This window comes from Rutilus rutilus, assembly GCF_951802725.1.
Source record: "Rutilus rutilus genome assembly, chromosome: 3".
In the NCBI taxonomy this organism is placed as follows: Eukaryota; Metazoa; Chordata; class Actinopteri; order Cypriniformes; family Leuciscidae; genus Rutilus; species Rutilus rutilus.
In genome coordinates this window covers 4,652,134-4,671,921 of record NC_140211.1, presented here as the reverse complement: position 1 = coordinate 4,671,921, position 19,788 = coordinate 4,652,134, and the positions used below count along the sequence as shown (strand labels likewise).

General features: G+C 35.5%; 1 protein-coding gene and 2 long non-coding RNA genes across 3 annotated transcripts in view; 1 reads left to right on the top strand and 2 right to left on the bottom strand.

Annotated features, from left to right (window-relative positions):
• The window catches only part of ndrg2 (NDRG family member 2), a 56,763-nt gene that overhangs the window by 25,183 nt on the left and 11,792 nt on the right, over positions 1–19,788 (top strand). The gene's annotated exons all lie outside the window — the stretch shown is intronic.
• LOC311287638 lies at positions 2,427–4,819 on the bottom strand. The gene is made up of 3 exons (XR_014626762.1): positions 4,759–4,819; positions 3,936–4,008; positions 2,427–3,277 (listed from the first exon to the last, which is right to left on the bottom strand). It is a non-coding gene; the product is annotated as an uncharacterized lncRNA (long non-coding RNA).
• On the bottom strand, positions 17,889–18,403 carry LOC311287637. The gene is made up of 2 exons (XR_014626761.1): positions 18,313–18,403; positions 17,889–17,964 (listed from the first exon to the last, which is right to left on the bottom strand). It is a non-coding gene; the product is annotated as an uncharacterized lncRNA (long non-coding RNA).

Below are 19,788 nucleotides of genomic sequence, written 5' to 3'. Positions count from 1 at the left end.
TCGATGATCCAATCCAACCATTAGCAAAAATGGCTTTAGATAAACACCACATTTGTGTTTCTTTTTCTTTTGTATTATTGATGAACTGAGGGGCAGTTTAAAGGAGAACTTGGTAACTTTTTTAACGTAATAAAACTGTCTAGAAATCATTTGGATGGTTAAACAACCTGTTCTGGTGATATCGGTGACTTTCCCCGCTCCCCCCAGCGTTCCCAGGCGGAAAACCAACCTTGCAACTTGGGGACTACCGTCCCGGCAAGATAGAAATGGGAAGTCTCGTGAGAAGCGAGAACTAGAACGAGAACGAGCGCGAAACACAAATTGCTTTACGGCAATTCGACATAAACACCCACGCATGTATGATGTATTACCAGATTACCCACCTCGGTAGACATAGCTCCACACGATACAGTTGGCTTGCTCCGATCAAAACAAACGCACATGAGCAGCGGTAGAGAGGGGGAGGAGGCCGCCGCAAGTGAGTTTTTTACGTCTGTGTTGTGACATATACGCCCCCCCACAGCTGTAGGGGGAGCTCGTGGGGAAAACATGTGACAACAAAAGGGAAAATCAGCGAAGAAGTGGCTAGAGTTCGCTAGAGTTACCGAGTTCTCCTTTAATATTCCTTTACCATCTACTCTCCTTTTTACTGCGCTTTTAATCGTTTTCGCGGATCCGTTGAACGGGGATTGTTTTGACAATGTTGTGGTGTGTGTGCAAAAAAAAGGCAAAGGAAAAACTTTTATGTTTTTAGTACATCGTTGTGGTGTAAACGTACCCTTCAAGTGTTGAACTTTCTTCTTCTGCGATCTGGAATAGCACAGCGCAGCTGAAAGGTTTGTTTGAGCGGCGCCCTCTACTGTACAGGAGTGCATTTGCATTTCCTTCAGCCTGAGGATTATTCAGTTCACTTTCAGTATAAAGGGCCTTTACAATTGCCAAGAATATAACTTTGTTATCAAAAACAAACAATCAAGCCTCAGCCAGATGAGAAAAAGTAACACAAAAAGTAACATAATATGCATTACTTTCCATAAAAGTGATCAAGTAACACAAATAATTTTCCCCAACACTGCTGACAGAGAGTAAGACATTTTATTTTTTTTAAAAACAAGTAACACAACTTTGGTTTTGCAAAACACACCATTTCCACAGTTGTACTTTTAAAGAATAAAAAAAGAGCTTAAAACATAGTTTTGTTCGCTTAATTACACTTATACATCCAGTTATAAACAGCAATGCTTTCTTCAAACAAGCAAATATAGATTTAAGGGAACCTTCTTAAAAAATGGGAAAAACAAATGACTGATCACTTTTAAAACGGATTCACTGATACTAGGGTGTTATTTTTTATTTTATTTATTTTTTACTTGTTGATAGCCTGACTACGTCAGACTTCCTACTTCCGCTAATTTCATTTCGCTCCTGTAGTCAGTCTGAGATAGCTTCCTATCTTTCAGTTTTCCACCGGCCTGAAAACAGCCGGGCCAATCAACGAACAGAGGGCGGGCCGAGAGCCGTGACGTAGACGCTGATTGTACCGTGGATGCGTTGATTTTTACTTCACATAATCTGCAAAAGTCGTTCACTGCCATGTTCACTCCCTCGATGGTTTTGTTTTCGCATCATACATGTGTTTACAGTGGAAGTTACATGCGGCTGAGCATGCGCATAACACACGCCATAACCAAACGTTATGTGATTGGCTTACGGGTAACCAATGATTTTAAACTTCAGACAAGCGCCCCCCCCGCGAGAAAGAAAACACTTCTCTATTATGCCATTCCAGACTCTGTCTACGAAGCAAAGTGAAGTAGCAGAGTCTGGTATTACCAGGCTAACTTGTTGATGCCACGGACCCCTAAATATGATGTTCCCTTTGCGATTCTTTCACATCTTTAAGACTTTCTTCTTACTTCTGCATTTATTTGATCAAAATACAGTAATGATGTGAAATGTAGAACAGTATTTATCTGAAATAGAACTCTTTTCTATCATTATAAATGCCAATTTTGATCAATTTAATTTGTCCTCTCTGGATAAAAGTAATAATCTCATTTTCTTTTTTAAAGTCTTACTTGCACCAAACTTTTGAATGGTATTGCATCACGGTTTCCTAAAAATATTAAGCAGCGAAAATGAGTTTCAACATCAATAATCAGAATTATTCTATATTATAATTATTATTAGAATGATTTCCGAAGGATCATGTGACACTGAAGACTGGAGTAATGATGCTGAAAATTCAGCTTTGATCACAGGAATAAATTACACTTTACTATATATTCACATAGAACACAGTTCATTTAAATCGTAATAATATTTCACAGTTTTACTATATTTACTGTATTTTTTATCAAATAAAAGGAGCCTCACAATAATCACAAGCCTTGGTGAGCATGAAGAGACTTCTTTCAAAAAACATAAACAAGTAAAAGTTTTAATATGTACAAGATTATCTGGAAAATACTATATTTTAAGCTAAACGTAAAATATAACACAGCAACTGTGATTAATCTCATTACAGACCCGTTTTTAGTAAGTAGAATCAATTGGTAACATTATCACACAATTATGTAAATTAAGGTAAATCAAACAATTGAACAAATAATGTCTTAAAGCAGGTGTAGACGTGACGACAGAAGTGAAGCATATAAACACTGGATGATTGTGCTTTTCCTGTAGATATGAAGTAGAACTAACTCAGTTGTGCAGGATTTGCTAGCGTGTGCAGCGCTGACCGTGAAGAGATGGCGCCGTGTAAACGATCCCTGCGAAGTGAACGGGGATACAGTGGTAAACTCGGGCAGGTTTAACAGAAAACAGTGCCAAGGTACACGCGATGATCACGTGAGCGCTCTCAGTCTGGAGTTGAACTTCACACCGTCCGTTTCTCCAAACGCTCTGAACGATGAACACCCTGAACTTCCTCACGCTGACACACAAGTTTCGTGAGTTTCTGACGCCTCCTCCGTGACAGATTCCCACAATGGCATTGGTGTCGTTCTTGTGTACAAAAGACTGGTGAGGATTTACGCCACACAGACGCGTTTTCTTCATGTAATCGACCCAAGCTTGCGTCTTCGACGTGTCGAAATTATATAGGAGAATGTGTTGGTTCACAAAACCGTGAAAAGCTTTTAGATTCGAGGATCCCCGACAGGGAGACGGCCAGCCAGAAAACATCTCGGGTTTATCGTCGATGGATGTGACGTTGTTCAATCCTTCACTGAACACCAGAGTCACGAGGAACACGAGGAGAAACACAGATCTCATCCTGAAAACACACACGGATGTTAATAAGAGAACAAACACAGGCTTTTCTACAGTATAATAAAACGGTGAGCAGCAAATATGTGGCCAAACACATCAACAGCATTTGCATTTTGTATTTAGGAATGATTACTTCACAAACTATGATGATATTCAACATTATTAATAGCTCTTTAACTTTTGAAAAGTTCTGTTTAGTTGAAGATTGGACAGACTTTGTTCAAGTTTCAAAGTAATATTAAAAGATTTGAATGAAGTTAGTTAAGTAAATTAAAACTGCAGGACGAGTTTTTAAAAGTACATTGTCATAGTTCAGATTCAGCACCGCATTTGCATTTTGTATTTAGGAATGAGTACGTCAAACACTGAGATTCAATATAATAATAATAAAAAAAAAACATGTTCCTTGAAGATCGTACAGACTTTCTTATAAATAACAGTATGTGAATCGGTTCTAAATGGCAGTCAGTTTATGACTGACCTTTGTAATATTAAACTATTCTAAGGTTTTTTTTTTTTCTGATCCAAATGTGTTAAATATCCGAATAAAACTGCATGACGAGTTTTAACAAGCACATTTTCATTAGAATTTAAGTGTATATGTCATAGACTTTCTGAACTCATTATAAGATGCAAGAAAATCTGAAATACTGTCAGTTTACCTGTTTAGTTGCTGCAAGCCTCGTCTGTTGAACGAGTCTCACTTCCTCTTCAGTGATCGTTGGATATTTTGTGCTGTCAAAGAAAAAAAGTGTCAAACTGTTTTAACAGTTTTTCTTCTGTTGTTTCTGACATCAGCATTTACTGCGATGTAACGTACACTAGTGTTCAAACGCTTGGGTCAGAAAGTGTTTCTTAAAAGAAGTCTCTTCTGCTTTTTTAAATGATCAAAAATACAGTAAAAACAGTGAAATATTATTGCAATGTTAAACCGCTGTTTTCTATGTGAATATATAGTAAAGTGTAATGTATTCCTGTGATCAAAGCTGAATGTTCAGCATCATTACTCCAGTCTTCAGTGTCACATGATCCTTCAGATATCATTATAATATGATGATTTGATGCTCAAGAAACATTTATGATTATTATCAGTGTTGAAAACAGTTGCGCTGCTTTGTGGGAAGTTCAGAACAGCGTTTACTTGACAGAGAAAATTATGAATGTCTTCACTGTCTTTTGATCGATATAATGCATCATTGATGGACAAAATTAATTTCTTTTTAAAAGCAAATTCATACTGACCCTTACATTTTGAACAGTAGTGAAACATATTATTCAAACCTCTATTCTGATTAAGTCAAATAAAATATAAACGTTTTATTACTAAACTAGCTCTGAGTAAAGCTTTTACATAAGCTTAATAATTTGATGTGAAGAAGTTAAGATGAGAGATTTAAGATGATTAATCAAAGCAGAGGCAATAGAGGATCTTCAGTATCTAAACTGCAGGATTTAGTTTTTGCACTGAAGAGGATAAAGCTTTACCTGTGTGCCGTTCTTGATCTCATGCAAATGAAAGCGTCTCGATGAGTCTGAGCTGAAGTTCAGGAAGCGTCACTGGACTCTATTTATTGGGTTGGAAAAAGGGAGGAGTGAAAATACTCTGTTTTGTTGTAAATGCAGATTTGTACAATGCTATCGGCGTCTTCTGTATCTAGGAAGGATTGCAAAGACGCATTTTTGTTGGGTAATCTGCCCAAGCCTGTTGACTGTTTTTGTCAAAATCATCCGAGAGAATCATCTGTCGGTGATTTAAATTTATTATAAGCATATTATTATAGATCGCTGACAGGGAGAGTCTTTAGATTGATCGGCATTATTCAACCCATCACTGAACACCAGAGTCACGAGGAGCACAATAATAACCAATCTCATCCTGAAAACGCCTAGATTTGCACCGATAACTATAAATACTGTAGTTATGAAGTAATGCACTCAATGACAGTCTAAACTCTAAACCGTGCAATAATTACAAATCTCTTGCTATTACATCTAATTGCCATATATAACTAACCATACAGTGTAAACAATTCCTGCTAAAATCAAGTTGGGTGTATAAGTCATTTAAACTTAAACTATATTAAACTGACTTACAAAAAACAAAAACAAATAGCTGAATCTATAAAAATGTTATTTAAATTATTTTAATGAGTTTAAGTAATGTAAGAAACATGTTTCCATGACTTGTTGATCTTGTTTGTTTTACAGTGTACACATTTATGCATCATAAAACATCTGAGTATATCGATACTCTTTCTGAATTCATCATAAAACTGTGTCAGAAGGGGTTTGGAGTGTTTGTCTAGACGAGTTTCACCTCCCTCCCTAAAGAATAAAAATGTGTGTTCTTCTCTTGCTAACGGTCAGCATTTCCTGCAATGTAGTCTTCAGCGTGTGATCATTCAACCCTGGTGGAGTTTAATCTTGTAGAACTAATCGAACTCAAAGAGGCTTGATTGATGCAAAGCATCCTCAGAAAAATACTGTATGCACTAGAACACAATTATGATCAAACAATACAGATGCATTAGAAAAATTCCCCTTGCATTGTAACATCTCTATTCAGATTCACCTTTGTGTTTCTTGATCTTGTGCAAATGAAAGAGTCCTGTTGAGTCTGAGCAGAAGTCTGTAAGCGTCTCTGGACTCATATTTACTCGGTGGAAAATACGGCACTGTTTTTTTTATTTTTTTTATGCACCGCAAATGTGTTTCTTGCCATCAAGCACAATTTAGTTGCAGTTTTTGTATCTTTGAGATTCAAACACATTGATGATTAAATGTTAGAAAAGACCCTGCTTTAAATGTCTAAAAGAGATACTTTTGGCATCTTAAAGTTTTTAAAATACTTTCACAAAAGAACTGAGATGAGACATTAATGGATTAGGCAGATGCTTTTATTCAAAAAAGCGACTTGCATTGCATTCAAGCTATACATTCAACAAGTTCATTTTATAATACTGAACTATAAAAAAAGCTGTATTGAGATGCTAAACATGCATTTAGCATTTAAACATGTATTAAGCATAGCAATGTCGATGGTAGAAGGGAAGCTTATAAATGTTGGCATTCGACTTAGATTATTTTGTCAAACATCATTTAGAGATGAAGTACTGTATACTATTTTTCAAAGTTGTACATACAACAGATTATTAGAGTACATTTTACATGAAAATACTATTTCATTCTTTCAACTTCCAAATATTTACTTCATTGTGCTTCAGTACTTGCTGTTTCTTTGTAATTATTTGTGAAATTTACTAGCAGTTTCTAAATGTGAAAAAAGTTTACAAAATAATTTTCAAGTACATGTGCTACTAAATCCCACACACACTGAAGTGCACATGCCTTAACATCTGCTAAACTGTCTAAGGTCTGCAGATCTGCCCGAGTCGGGATGGTCTACTGCTAGATTGTGTCACATAGTGAACAGGCAAACAGCGGTTTTCTAGGACCTCACAAGACACAGTCACATAACGCTCCACAGACCGGACTGGAGTCCAAACTTCACACCGTCCATTTCTTAAAGTATTTTGAACAATGAACACCCTGAACTTTCTCTTACTGATGCACCGGTTTTGTGTGTATCTTTTGCCTCGTCCGTTGCAGATTCTAACAACGCTATTGCCGTCGCGTTTACGGAGGAAGGATTGTGGAGGTTTTCTGTGACATAGATGCCTACTTGTTAGGTAATCTTCCCAGTCTTGTGCCCGTCTGGTGTTGAAATGACGCGAGAGCACGTGTCTGCGTCTAAACCTATCATATCCGTTGTTATCTAGAGATCTCTGGCAGGGTTGTACCCAGTTAGAATAACGGTCTGAAAACACCTCCGGTTCATTGTTGCTGAAACTGACGTTATTCGATCCATCACTGAGCGTGAAAAAGAGCACGAGAAGAACCGCCGATCTCATCCTGGACACAGAAGAGAGACAGACCTACAGATTCACAGTTAAAAAGATAATCAACTATTTCTTCAATGTAATGAATGCATACGTCGGTTGTTTGCTCATTGAATTCTGTTTTTTAGGACAGATTGCTTGAAAGATTATGAAGAGATTCACCAATATATATAGCTTTATAAGTTTTGATTAGTATGCGGCACCTTTACCAGAAATTTTAAATGCTATTTTCTCAAGGTTTTGTGGAAATGAACCAAACTCAGTAACATTTTACAGGAAAATGGTTTTGAAAATCAAGGTTTGTGATAATCTGAACCAGTTTTGTTGAAGATTTGACAAACTTTGTTCATCAGTATAATCAGTTAAAAATGACAGTAAGGTTTATGATTGACCTTGAAAAAAATCTAAGTATTCATTGAAATATACGGTTTCTAATATAATATAATATAATATAATATAATATAATATAATATTACAATGATATATTTTTGGCCATGGTTTGTACAAATACTGTACATATATTTATTTATTAATGCCACCACTTTGCTAAGTGTCATGACATTGCTTTTATCTAATCTCAATTCACTGTAACTATGATAATTAGCAAATTTCATAATTTTAACATTAATTTGATGATGACTTTTATCAACACAGACAAATTTGATCAGATCATATTAAATCTGTAAGACGAGTTCGGGAAAGTACAGAATTTGGTTTCTAGTCCATTTGGTTCAAAGTTTTAGCAGAAATAGTTATTAGCTTAATAGTTCATTAGTGCTCACACTGTGTCCCCAATGCTTGACTGCAAAACAGAAAGATTATGTGCAATAATTACAAACCATACATATTTACAGCAAATATCATAAAACAGATCTGAGTATATTGAAACACGTTTAATTTTTTTTACACAATGGTGTCAGTTTACCTGTTTAGATGTTGATAGATTCTCAACGAGTCTCAGTTCTTCCGTATTCTGTGCTGTGAAAGAATAACAATGTGTGAAACTGTTTTAACAAGGTTTCTTCCCATGTGAAAGTTTGTGTGTTTGACGTCAGCATTTCCTGCAATGTAGACTTCAGTGTGTGATCATTCAACCCTGGTGAAGTTTATTTTTTTACAACTAATCTATCTCGTGCTAAAGCTTTTATGTGAAGCCTAATATCATGCAAATTATCCTATTATAGCCTATCTATAGGGCCTTTCACACCAGATAGTTATAGGGACGAGCCACCAGGGTGTTTCCCCAAGAACTAATGTTTCCCATAGGAATGTTTTCTGGTTGCATTCGCACCGCCAGTAGGAACTCTGAAGTTTAGTGAGACACGCTTGTTGTTGTGACTTTTATTTTGACAGTGCTGAGAACGCCTGAGCCTGAGCTCACAGTGCTCGCATTCTCCGTGTTCATTTACAATCTGTCTAACACTCCTGTCTGATACTTTATTAGATAGAACTGTTATACATAGAAAGACAGTTATGAAAAGTTATTAGCGTTTGCTGTCTGGTTGATGTCCAGTATTGCTGAGCAGAAATACATAATCATGTTTCTATTGGTCCCTTCAAAGTTGCGTTGGATTTTCTCCTCAGCGTAAAGGTTAAGCATCTATCACTGTTTTACATGTTCATAGAGTTAGTTTCTGGAGTAAATATAGGTTTTTTAACCCTTTAACGTCATCTCAACCATTTGGTAGAGCACATTTTGAGTCACTATATTTTATTGAGAGGAGTACCTAACTCAACTCAAGCTGATTGAGCCATCTCTACCATATGATCGAGGTATGTTAAGACAAAAAAAAAAAAAAAAAAAATCCACTAGATGTCACTGTATAAATCAACAGTCAGCACTTGTCACAACACTTCCTCAAACATGGATTTCAGTAACAAAAAAATAAATGACTCCTGCCATGTGAACTGTTTTTGGTGAAATTTTGCAAGGTAAGCATATTTTTTGGACATATGACACTGTAAGAGCCCTAACTTTACATGTTACTTGGTGCCATGAAAAAACTTTAGTATGTTTTTAATAATTTTTCAAAAACATGCTCAACCAAACGGTTGATTTGGCACATAACGGTTAGCTGTCACACAAATAAAATATTTTATTTTGATTGGTTTTAAATAAATTAGTATTGTAGTTCATATTTTCATAGTTCATATATATTTTTTTATATACATGTTTTTTTTTTTTTTTACCTTTAAGTGCCATATCAACCATTTGGTAGAGGTCAATATTTTTTTAATTATGGGATGTGTTGAAAAAAACTAAAAAACATTGATTGTGATTGTGACAATTTTTTTTTTCAAATGCCTTTTTCTTGGTGGGGCTGAAAATGGCGGATGCTGTGCTGGTGAACACTAACGTCACAGATAGTTCCTATAGTTAAAATACTAGATAATCCAACAATTGCAGAAAAACATTGGAAATTTATAAAATGGCCAATGGCACACCCAAAGTAAAAGAAATGCAATTTAAAATTCTTAACAACTACTATCCATCTGCGGAGACACTGAGGGCTAGATTTGGTTTTGAAGTTGACCCTTGCGATTTTTGTCATGAAAACCCAGAACGAACAGAACATTTATTCTTCCTTTGCTCAGTTAGTAGGAAGTTCTGGCAAGATGTCCATAGCTGGTTAAATAATAAAATTAGTGAACTTGAACAATTTACAATCGAATCTTATTTATAATTCTAAACTGACGAGGGACATTTCACTTTTGATTAACCTTATCATCATTATGGTAAATACCACATTCACAAAAATAAATGAAACAAAAAAAACAATTGCCAAATGTAAACTGTTTTAAAAATAAATTTTGTATGTTATTATCCTCCTTGAACCTTTGTTATGCTGCTGAAATTTTTTTATTTATTTGAGAACAATGCCTTATTTTATTTATTTATTTTTATTTATTTGATCTTTTTCATTGTCAAATCTGCATTTTGTTGATGCCTTGCCTGTCTTTTTTTGCTGTTGTCTCCACGAGAGTTTGTAATAAACATTAATAAAAAAAATAAAATAAAAAAAAGCCCCCCGAAAGCCCCTTATGTACTAGAATAACATTTTAAAACAGATGCATCATAAATCATCCTGTAAGAGTTTTAAATTGCATTTGAACAGTATACAGATTTATTTTTGTGCCATTATTGAGCTTGTACAAATGAATAAGTCTTTTTGAGACTGAGCTGAAGGTGATGAAAAATCACCATAACACCATCTGATTTAAACACGACACTTCAAACATGATCAAGAAAAATGAATAGAAATAAATAAGAAGAAATAAATCTTCATTTACTGCTACAAACTGATAACAGTCAGATAAGTATGATTTGAACCATGCTAGTGCAATTCCACTAATGCCAAAATCATTTTCGAGTCTATTCAAAAGAATGTTGTGGTCGATGGTATCAAATGCAGCACTAAGATTTAGTGATAGCCAGGATTAGGCCAATGAGGTTTGTTCTTGTGTTACGCAGCACACTTGAAGCGTAACACACCAAAAAATAGCTACTTTTGACAGGATTATATCAACCTAACAGATAATCAAAATGATTTCACAAAATAACTAAGATGATACATTCATGCATTTGACAGATGCTTTTATTTAAAGCGACTTATTCAAGCTATACATTTGATCAGATCATTTTAGATAAACAAACTGTGCACTGCAAAGCTTTTATCGAGATGTTGATTCTTAATCACTTTTGTTGAAACATTGAAAATACTGAAATGGAATGTCAACATAAAAATGTTGCAAAGAAATGTTGCCATCTGATGGACCAAGTTAATGATGAAACAACATTCATATTTCAGCTTCACCTCAAGGTGTGTCAACAAATTCCTGACCATTTCAAAGTTTGGGAAAAACCTTTTAAAATACAAATGACACCTTTCCAACAGTTAAGTAAATGTATTTTATTTAACAGTTTAACACGATCAATGACAAAAATATATAAAATACAATTCTTTATAAAAAAATAAAAAATAAAATAAAAAGTCTGTCTTTCTGAAGTCTGAATTCATTATAACTGCAAGTGGTCCAACGGTTCAGGTTTTCTAAATCTGTCTTGCATCAGACTACTGCCTCTTCCTTTGGGTTCTCTGAAATCTTAAAAAAGAAACCATGAGGTTACTAAGAGCCAGAGGTGGACAGTAATGAAGTACAGTTCCCTTTCGTGTTCACTACGAGTTACGTCGTGATGACGAATGGGGTTTTGCTTCGAAGCCTATCACCTTCGAGTATTACAAAACGAGCCAATGGCAAGGAAATGCCTTGGGTCTGCGGAATTTGCGTAGCGTAACTCCACCTCACCTTGTAGGTATATAAGGACGTACGCTTAAACATTAAAAAACTTTTTTTTGTAAAATACGTATTGTGAAACGTATTGTAAAATACATGCAATATTCGGTCATGTTTCGACCTTGTGTCTCAGTTTAGCTCATTACATTCGAATGTCATTTCCTGTACACAGTTCTAATATCAATATTATCATTGGTTTCATTACAGATGCATCATGCACCAATCAATCATTTTAGTTTCTGAAAACCCCCTGGTACCACAGTGCACATCATGTTGCACTTAATATCACTGCAGTTTATGCCCAACCACCCTGAAAAAATAAAGCTACACTGGGAATGCAAATATTGTTGTCTTCATCATCATCATCATCATCATCAACTACTTTTAAGTCTTTAGTGGTTCGTAAAAAAACACAACAGGGATGGTAAACTACAGTGGTTTCAACGTGCAAGCCATGTAAAGACAGTTTATATACCACTCTATTAAATAGTTTAGTTTATGTATTTAAGACCGTGAGTGGTTGGCTTGTTAGGCCTAATATATTTGTATATCAGAGATTAAAAGTCGTGTAATTTAACGTAAAACGTATTATCATATATTGAAAAAGCATATATATTTATATATATCATTGTCCCAATTGCAGCAAAAGTGTTCTCAGGAGATACGTTATGGAAGCTCACTTACAAATATGCTCATCATCAAATGTACCCCTTCAATCCTCTAAAACTTCATCTGCGGTGGTTCATTTGTCCTCAGCATCACCTGCACTGTCCTCACTGCCATCTTCAGCCACACCTGAGTGTCCTGAATTTCGCTGGCGTTATAGCACACAAGTACATTAACAGCGTCAATACAATGCGAATGAACTGCTGGAAACATATTTCGACACATAATTTGTGTCGATTGCAAGTGACGTCACTTGCAGAGGAAGCGCTCGTGTCTGAGAGTGCAAGTCTGCAGCCAGACGCTATTGGACATAACAGATGTATTATCTGAACAGTATGATTTACATTTGTTCTTAATTCAGAGCTTGTGCAAATGAAAGAATCCCATTGAGTCTGAGCTGAAGTCTATAAGCGTCTCTGGACTGATATTTACTGGGTGGAAAATACGGCCTGTTTTTTTTTTTTTTTTTTATGCACCGCAAATGTGTTTCTTGCCATCAAGCACAATTTAGTTGCAGTTTTTGTATCTTTGAGATTCGAACACATTGATGATTAAATGTTAGAAAAGACCCTGCTTTAAATGTCTAAAAGAGATACTTTTGGCATCTTTGTTGTACTACTTTAAAAGTTTTTAAAATACTTTCACAAAAGAACTGAGATGAGACATTAATGGATTAGGCAGATGCTTTTATTCAAAAAAGCGACTTGCATTGCATTCAAGCTATACATTCAACAAGTTCATTTTATAATACTGAACTATAAAAAAAAAGCTGTATTGAGATGCTAAACATGCATTTAGCATTTAAACATGTATTAAGCATATCAATGTCGATGGTAGAAGGGAAGCTTATACATTTTGGCATTCGGCTTACATTATTTTGGCAAACATCATTTAGAGATGAAGTACTGTATACTATTTTTCAAAGTTGTACATACAACAGATTATTAGAGTACATTTTACATGAAAATACTATTTCATTCTTTCAACTTCCAAATTTTTACTTCATTGTGCTTCAGTACTTGCCGTTTCTTTGTAATTATTTGTGAAATTTACTAGCAGTTTCTAAATGTGAAAAAAGTTTACAAAATAAATCCCACATTCTTTTTTTCCAAGTACATGTGCTACTAAACCCCACACACATTGAAGTGCACATGCCTTAACATCTGCTAAACTGTCTAAGGTCTGCAGATCTGCCTGAGTCGGGATGGTCTTCTGCTAGATTGTGTCACATAGTGAACAGGCAAACAGTGGTTTTCAAGGACCTCACAAGACACAGTCACATAACGCTCCACAGACTCGACTGGAGTCAAAACTACACACCGTCCATTTCTTAAAGCACTTTGAACAATGAACACCTTGAACATTCTCATACTGATGCACCGGTTTTGTGCGACTCTGTGCCCTCGTCCGTTGCAGATTCTTACAACGCTATTGTTGTCGCTTTTACTGAGGAAGGATTGTACAAGTTCTCTGCCACAAAGATTTGTTCTTGTTAGGTAATCTTCCCAGTCTTGTGTCCGTCTGGTGTTGAAATGACTCGAGAGCACGTGTCTGCGTCTAAACCTATTATATCCGTTGTTATCTCGAGATCTCTCGCAGGGTTGTACCCAGTTAGAAAAAAGGTCTGAAAACACCTCCGGTTTATTGTTGCTGAAACTGACGTTATTCGATCCATCACTGAGCGTGAAAAAGAGCACGAGAAGAACCGCCGATCTCATCCTGGACACAGAAGAGAGACAGACCTACAGATTCACAGTTAAAAAGATAATCAACTATTTCTTCAATGTAATGAATGCATACGCAGGTTGTTTGCTCATTGCATTCTGGTTTTTAGGACAGATTGCTTGAAAGATTATGAAGAGATTCACCAATATATATAGCATAATATAATACAATATAATATTACAATGATATATTTTTGGCCATGGTTTGTACAAACACTGTACATATATTTATTTATTAATGCCACCACACTTTGCTAAGTGTCATGACATTGCTTTTATCTGATCTCAATTCACTGTAACTATGATAATTAGCAAATTTCATAATTTTACTTTTGACTTTAATCAACACAGACAAATTTGTATCAGATCATATTAAATCTGTAAGACGAGTTCGGAAAAGTAAAACATTTGGTTTCTAGTCCATTTGGTTCAAAAGTTTTAGCAGAAATAGTTATTAGCTTAATAGTTCGTTAGTGCTCACACTGTGTCCCCAATGCTTGACTGCAAAACAGAAAGATTCTGTGCAAACATTACAAACCATACATATTTACAGCAAATATCATAAAACAGATCCGAGTATATTGAAATACGTTTTAATTTTTTTACACAATGGTGTCAGTTTACCTGTTTAGATGTTGATAGAGTCTCAACGAGTCTCAGTTCTTCCGTATTCTGTGCTGTGAAAGAATAACAATGTGTGAAACTGTTTTAACAAGGTTTCTTCCCATGTGAAACGTTAGTGTGTTTGACGTCAGCATTTACTGCACTGTAGACTTCAGTGTGTGATCATTCAACCCTGGTGAAGTTGAATCTTTTACAACTAATCAAACTCGTGCTAAAGCTTTTATGTGAAGCCTACTATCTTGCTGCAAATTATCCTATTATATGTACTAGAATAACATTTTAAAACAGATGCATCGTAAATCATCCTGTAGGAGTTTGAACTGCATTTGAACAGGATTTATTTTTCTGCCATTATTGAGCTTGTACAAATGAATAAGTATTTTTGAGTCTGAGCTGAAGGTCAGAAAGCGTCTCTGAACTGATATTACTATTAGGCCGAGGAGTGAAAATACACCCTGTGTTTGTACAGCAAACTTCATACATATCAAAAAATCACCATAACACTATCTGATTCAAACACATTGACACTTCAAACATGATAGAAGAAAAATTACATTAGAGAGGAGAAAAGATCCTGTAGTGTCCAATTAATGATGCTCAGATGCTTGATTTTATGTGACTAAAAGAGTCTTTTAACACCACTCATGTCACACCTGACAGATAATCAAAATAAATGAATCACAAAGAACTGAGATTAAACCAAACTGTGCTCTGCAAAGGTAGCCAGTATGAATAGCCTGAAAAAGTGTTGAACTCGATACCCAGCCCTATGCATAAAAGTCGAAATTATGACTTTATTATCACTAAAACAAAATAATACGACTAAAAAGTTATAATGATGACACACTAAGTCAAAAGTATGACTTTACATACTTAGAGCAAGTGCATAAAAGAAGCACATTCATCATTTTGATCAAATTAATATCTAGTGTTGAATGTTAAAGTTGATCTTTATCCGTTAAGTAGCCATATACTACTTGCATAAATGAATGGCATTAACCAATAGAGTGGGCAGCTATAAAGCTCACGTTTGCAGTCACAGCTGGGGATTTTTAGTGGATGTATGGAGTCAAGTTCATATAAAAAATCACAATCTATCATCATAACTGTCTTCATTTCAACACTAGGATTATTATTGCATATAGAAAAAGTCATCTGCTTTACACAATGTGTTTACGAGCTGTAAAAACTTAGATATATACTAGATACATAACTAGATAATAATATCAGCACATTTTTTATGAATAGATTTTTTATATTTCTGTCATTTGAACAATGCAGGTTTAACTTTGTGTTTTCTTTATTTCATCTGCAACAACAACTTTATAAAGATCCGTTTGGCCATTCACTTTTAAATGCATCATTATGCATTAATATGAGGAGAGTCTCCGCATGAAAGACCCACGACTGCAGATCAACGTGCCTCTGCATTTCTCTCCGATACAGTAGGAAATTAAAGTAGATTAAATGTGGAGGATTTTATCTTTGACAAGATGACTGACAGGTCAGTTTACTGTGACAGGATGATTGACAGGTCAGTTTACTGTGACAGGATGATTGACAGGTCAGTTTACGTGACAGGATGAGTGTGACTAAGCGACAGAGAGCAACCATTAAAGACGCTATTGTATGACATGATAGTGTATCCCAAAGCATGCCTACTCTTCTGCTACACACTCAAAAGTATCTACGTTTTCTTCACTAAAAGAGTACACACTTCTAGGGCATAGTATAAGCAGGCGGATATAGACGCAGCAACACCCCTTCTCTTGGTTGTGCGACTTTGTTGTCCGTCAGAGCGGATCTACACGGATCTTCCTCACATGGAGGGAATGACTGCTAACCCTTATCTCTCCACCTTATCTCAACCTCTTTCACCCAGACTGACGGGGTTTGTGTTTATGAAATTAGCGAGGACTCAAATGCATGGGCTTTTGTTTTTGTTTTAATGTTTTAACACTTCATTTCCGTATAACATCATTTATTTTTTTATTTTTTTAAAACAGAACACCCAAAATATCTTTTCAATTTCAATTACTATAATTATGATCACATACTTGTATATTTTATATTATTGATCAATATGTGAATCCGTTGACCAGTCTACACATGACACGAGTTGTGGTCTCATTGGCACAAATTAATTTAGATGAGAAAGGATCAGATAAGATAGAACTGTATTCATCCCACACTTGTATGTCACAGACCTTTTCTGCTCTGCGGTGATTTATATGGTGGAGAAAACAAGTCTGACCACCAGATGTCACTAATGCGCATTGTGTTAAAAGCTTCGAGTAATGAAGCAATTTTCAGGTCAAATTGTTGAAAGCCTCAAATGCTTCAGAAAGCCTCAGTTTCCCATCACCAGGTTTTATTACGCATAAAATAAAACAAAAACAACCCTGTGGAGGAAGCAAGACAAGCAGCAAGACTTCACAAGAACTGGACTGTACAGGAACAGGAAACATGAGGGTACCTTAGACGATGATCCAGCACACGACTGCAAACACTAGGAGAAAAGTGACAATAGTGATCCGTTGATCTAATCAAATGACTCTTAAGAGTCTAAAACAGCTACTTTGTATATCATACCTCAAATATATTTAAATTGACTTTACACAAAAGAACAGAATCAGATGCATTATTAAATTTTGCAGATGCTTTTATTCTAAGTGACTTACATTTCATTCATCCAAGCTATAGCCTACATTTGATCAGTTCATTTTATAAACCCAAACTGTGCTCTGCAGAGAAAGCTTTATTGAGATGCTTCTGGAGTTAGATCCACTTTAAACATGCATGTGGCGTTTTAATTAATGGTTTAAAAGCAACATTTCATGCTCCTGCCATGCTGGCATAATAGTAGTAGCATTACTAGGGGAAGAACTGATACTGAACTTCATATTTTATACATTTGCAACCACACACGCAATTAACCACTCTGATTTTATGCAAACATGGGCACAGACAAATTTCATTCCCAGATTTACAGCGTATCACATGGAAGATAATAGCACTAATAGTAGCAAGGGTTTTCTTTTTTGCCCTTTTCAATCCGTTGATCGTGATAGTGCACAGGTAGATTTCTCTCACATTCAACAATTACATAATATATGGCTGTACGACATTTCTCAATGATACACTTCCAATCTAATGTCTCTTTGGTTGTGTTTTTGCTTTTAATCATGTACACTTGGAAGAGCTCTGTACTTTTGTAATAGTTTTTCTCTATTTTCTGGCCAGTGCCATTGCAGATTTTTCTTACATTATCTATTGTGTCATTGATGAAGGATTGTACTGGAGTTCTTTCGCAGAGAGTATTGTTCACTAGGTACTCCGCCCAAGCAGTTTCATTATCTGTTTGAAACCCAGCTGGGAGAATGTGTTTTCGCTTGAACTCGGCGTATCGGTCATTGTTCTGGTGATCCACTCCATCACTGAGAGCCAGAATGAAGAGGAGCGAGAGAAGAGCTGATCTCATCCTGACAACAAGAGAAAAGAGCAGGATAGGAAGGTAGACGTTTATTAGGAGAGCGAACACCAGCCGTGAGACCAGAAGTGAGTCATGGTAGAGGAGTTATAGTAACATGATGTACATTTGTAAAATTGTAACTAGTTAGGTTGAGCAACCACAGACACACAATGCTGAGTATCTTCATTTTCAGAAAATGATTATATCTGATTTACATGTGATACACTGAACAAACCTTCATCCATGAACAACACAGTTAAATACCAATTATCAGTATATCTACACATTAGACAACATTTATTTGTTTAAATCATATTGCTTTAAATGTTTCAGTCATTTGATTAGGATGCAGGTTTACCTTTGTGCCGTTCTTAAGCTTGTGTAAATGAAGAGTCTCGAAGAGTCTGAGCTGAAGTTCAGAAAGCGTCAGTCGTGTCTGAGACGATCACTGGACTCTATTTATTGAAGGCAGGTGTGAAAAAGCACCTTGTTTCTTGGAAATGCATCACAATTTTTTTCAATACAAGTGTTGCTGCATCTATTAATAATATAGATGGTTTAAAGGCATCTATGCACATCACACCTAACAATGAGCTCTTCACACACAGTTCATGTGGTTAACACTTGATGAGTGTGTTTAACTAGACAAACAGAGTCAAAGTGCATGAGCACCAAACTAAACGCAGAAAACATAAACTGATGTATTGCTAGATAGAAGTTTATATTATTCTAAACAGTAGTCTGCATGTGTAAAAATGTTTTTTTTTTTTTTTTTTTATGAATGAATTAATCAAAATGGTAACAGAACACATTTCTGAGTTTCCTGAAAATTCAGATTCAGTTCTTTTGAAATGTTTGATTAATTGAAAGAAAACAAATACAAAACGATTGAATCCAATATTTGGTGATAATACAGCATAACAATATATATATAAGCTGTTACCCTAACCCTGGTTTGTAGGCCAGTCATTTGACCGGTACACCACAAGTGTGACTTTGTGCCATTATGTACAAGTTAAAGGTATTTCAAAACAAACTTCCTGGTTAAACAGCACATTAGTGTGATAAACAGGGCAAATATGTTTCTGTATTTTGTTGAATATTGACAAATTTATCCACAAATAATGTTTTTTTTTTTTTTTTTTAGTTGCATGAGCTCAGATCAATGATGCCTATGATCAATCAGATCCAAATATAAATACAAACCTGTGCTAATTGAAAGAAAACAAAAGATTTAATCCAATATTTGGTGATAATACGGCATAACGAGCGATTTCAAATTACAATTATTATTTTTAAAGTCATTTTTGACCAAAAACACAAAAGGGTGTTACTGAGTTTTCAACATAGCACAAGGGTTACATCATATTTGTGCTCTTTAGCCTTTTAACTTTCTTTTTAATGATTTTAAAAAAAGAAAAAAAGTTGTCCTTTTTCTTTGTGTCACTAGCCATGTTCAGCATTTTCGGCCTTTGGTGTAGTTTTGAATGTGCTTTACTTCATTGTAAAGTCCGACTTCAGGACTTTCCAAGTCATGCTATTCATGAACCCTCAGCATTGTGCTATTTAGCAAGACACTTTAACTTTGGGTCAAGACACTTTAACCTCGGGTCAAGACACTTTAACAAAGGCACTTTAACCTTGGATCAAGACACTTTTACCTCGGGTCAAGACACTTTAACAAAGGCACTTTAACTTCGGGTCAAGACACTTTAACCTCAGGTCAAGACGTGTCAAGCTACTTTAACTTCGGGTGAAGATGGGTCAAACCACTTTAACCTCGGGTCAAGTCACTTTAACTTTGGGTCAAGACACTTTAACCTTGGGTCAAGAC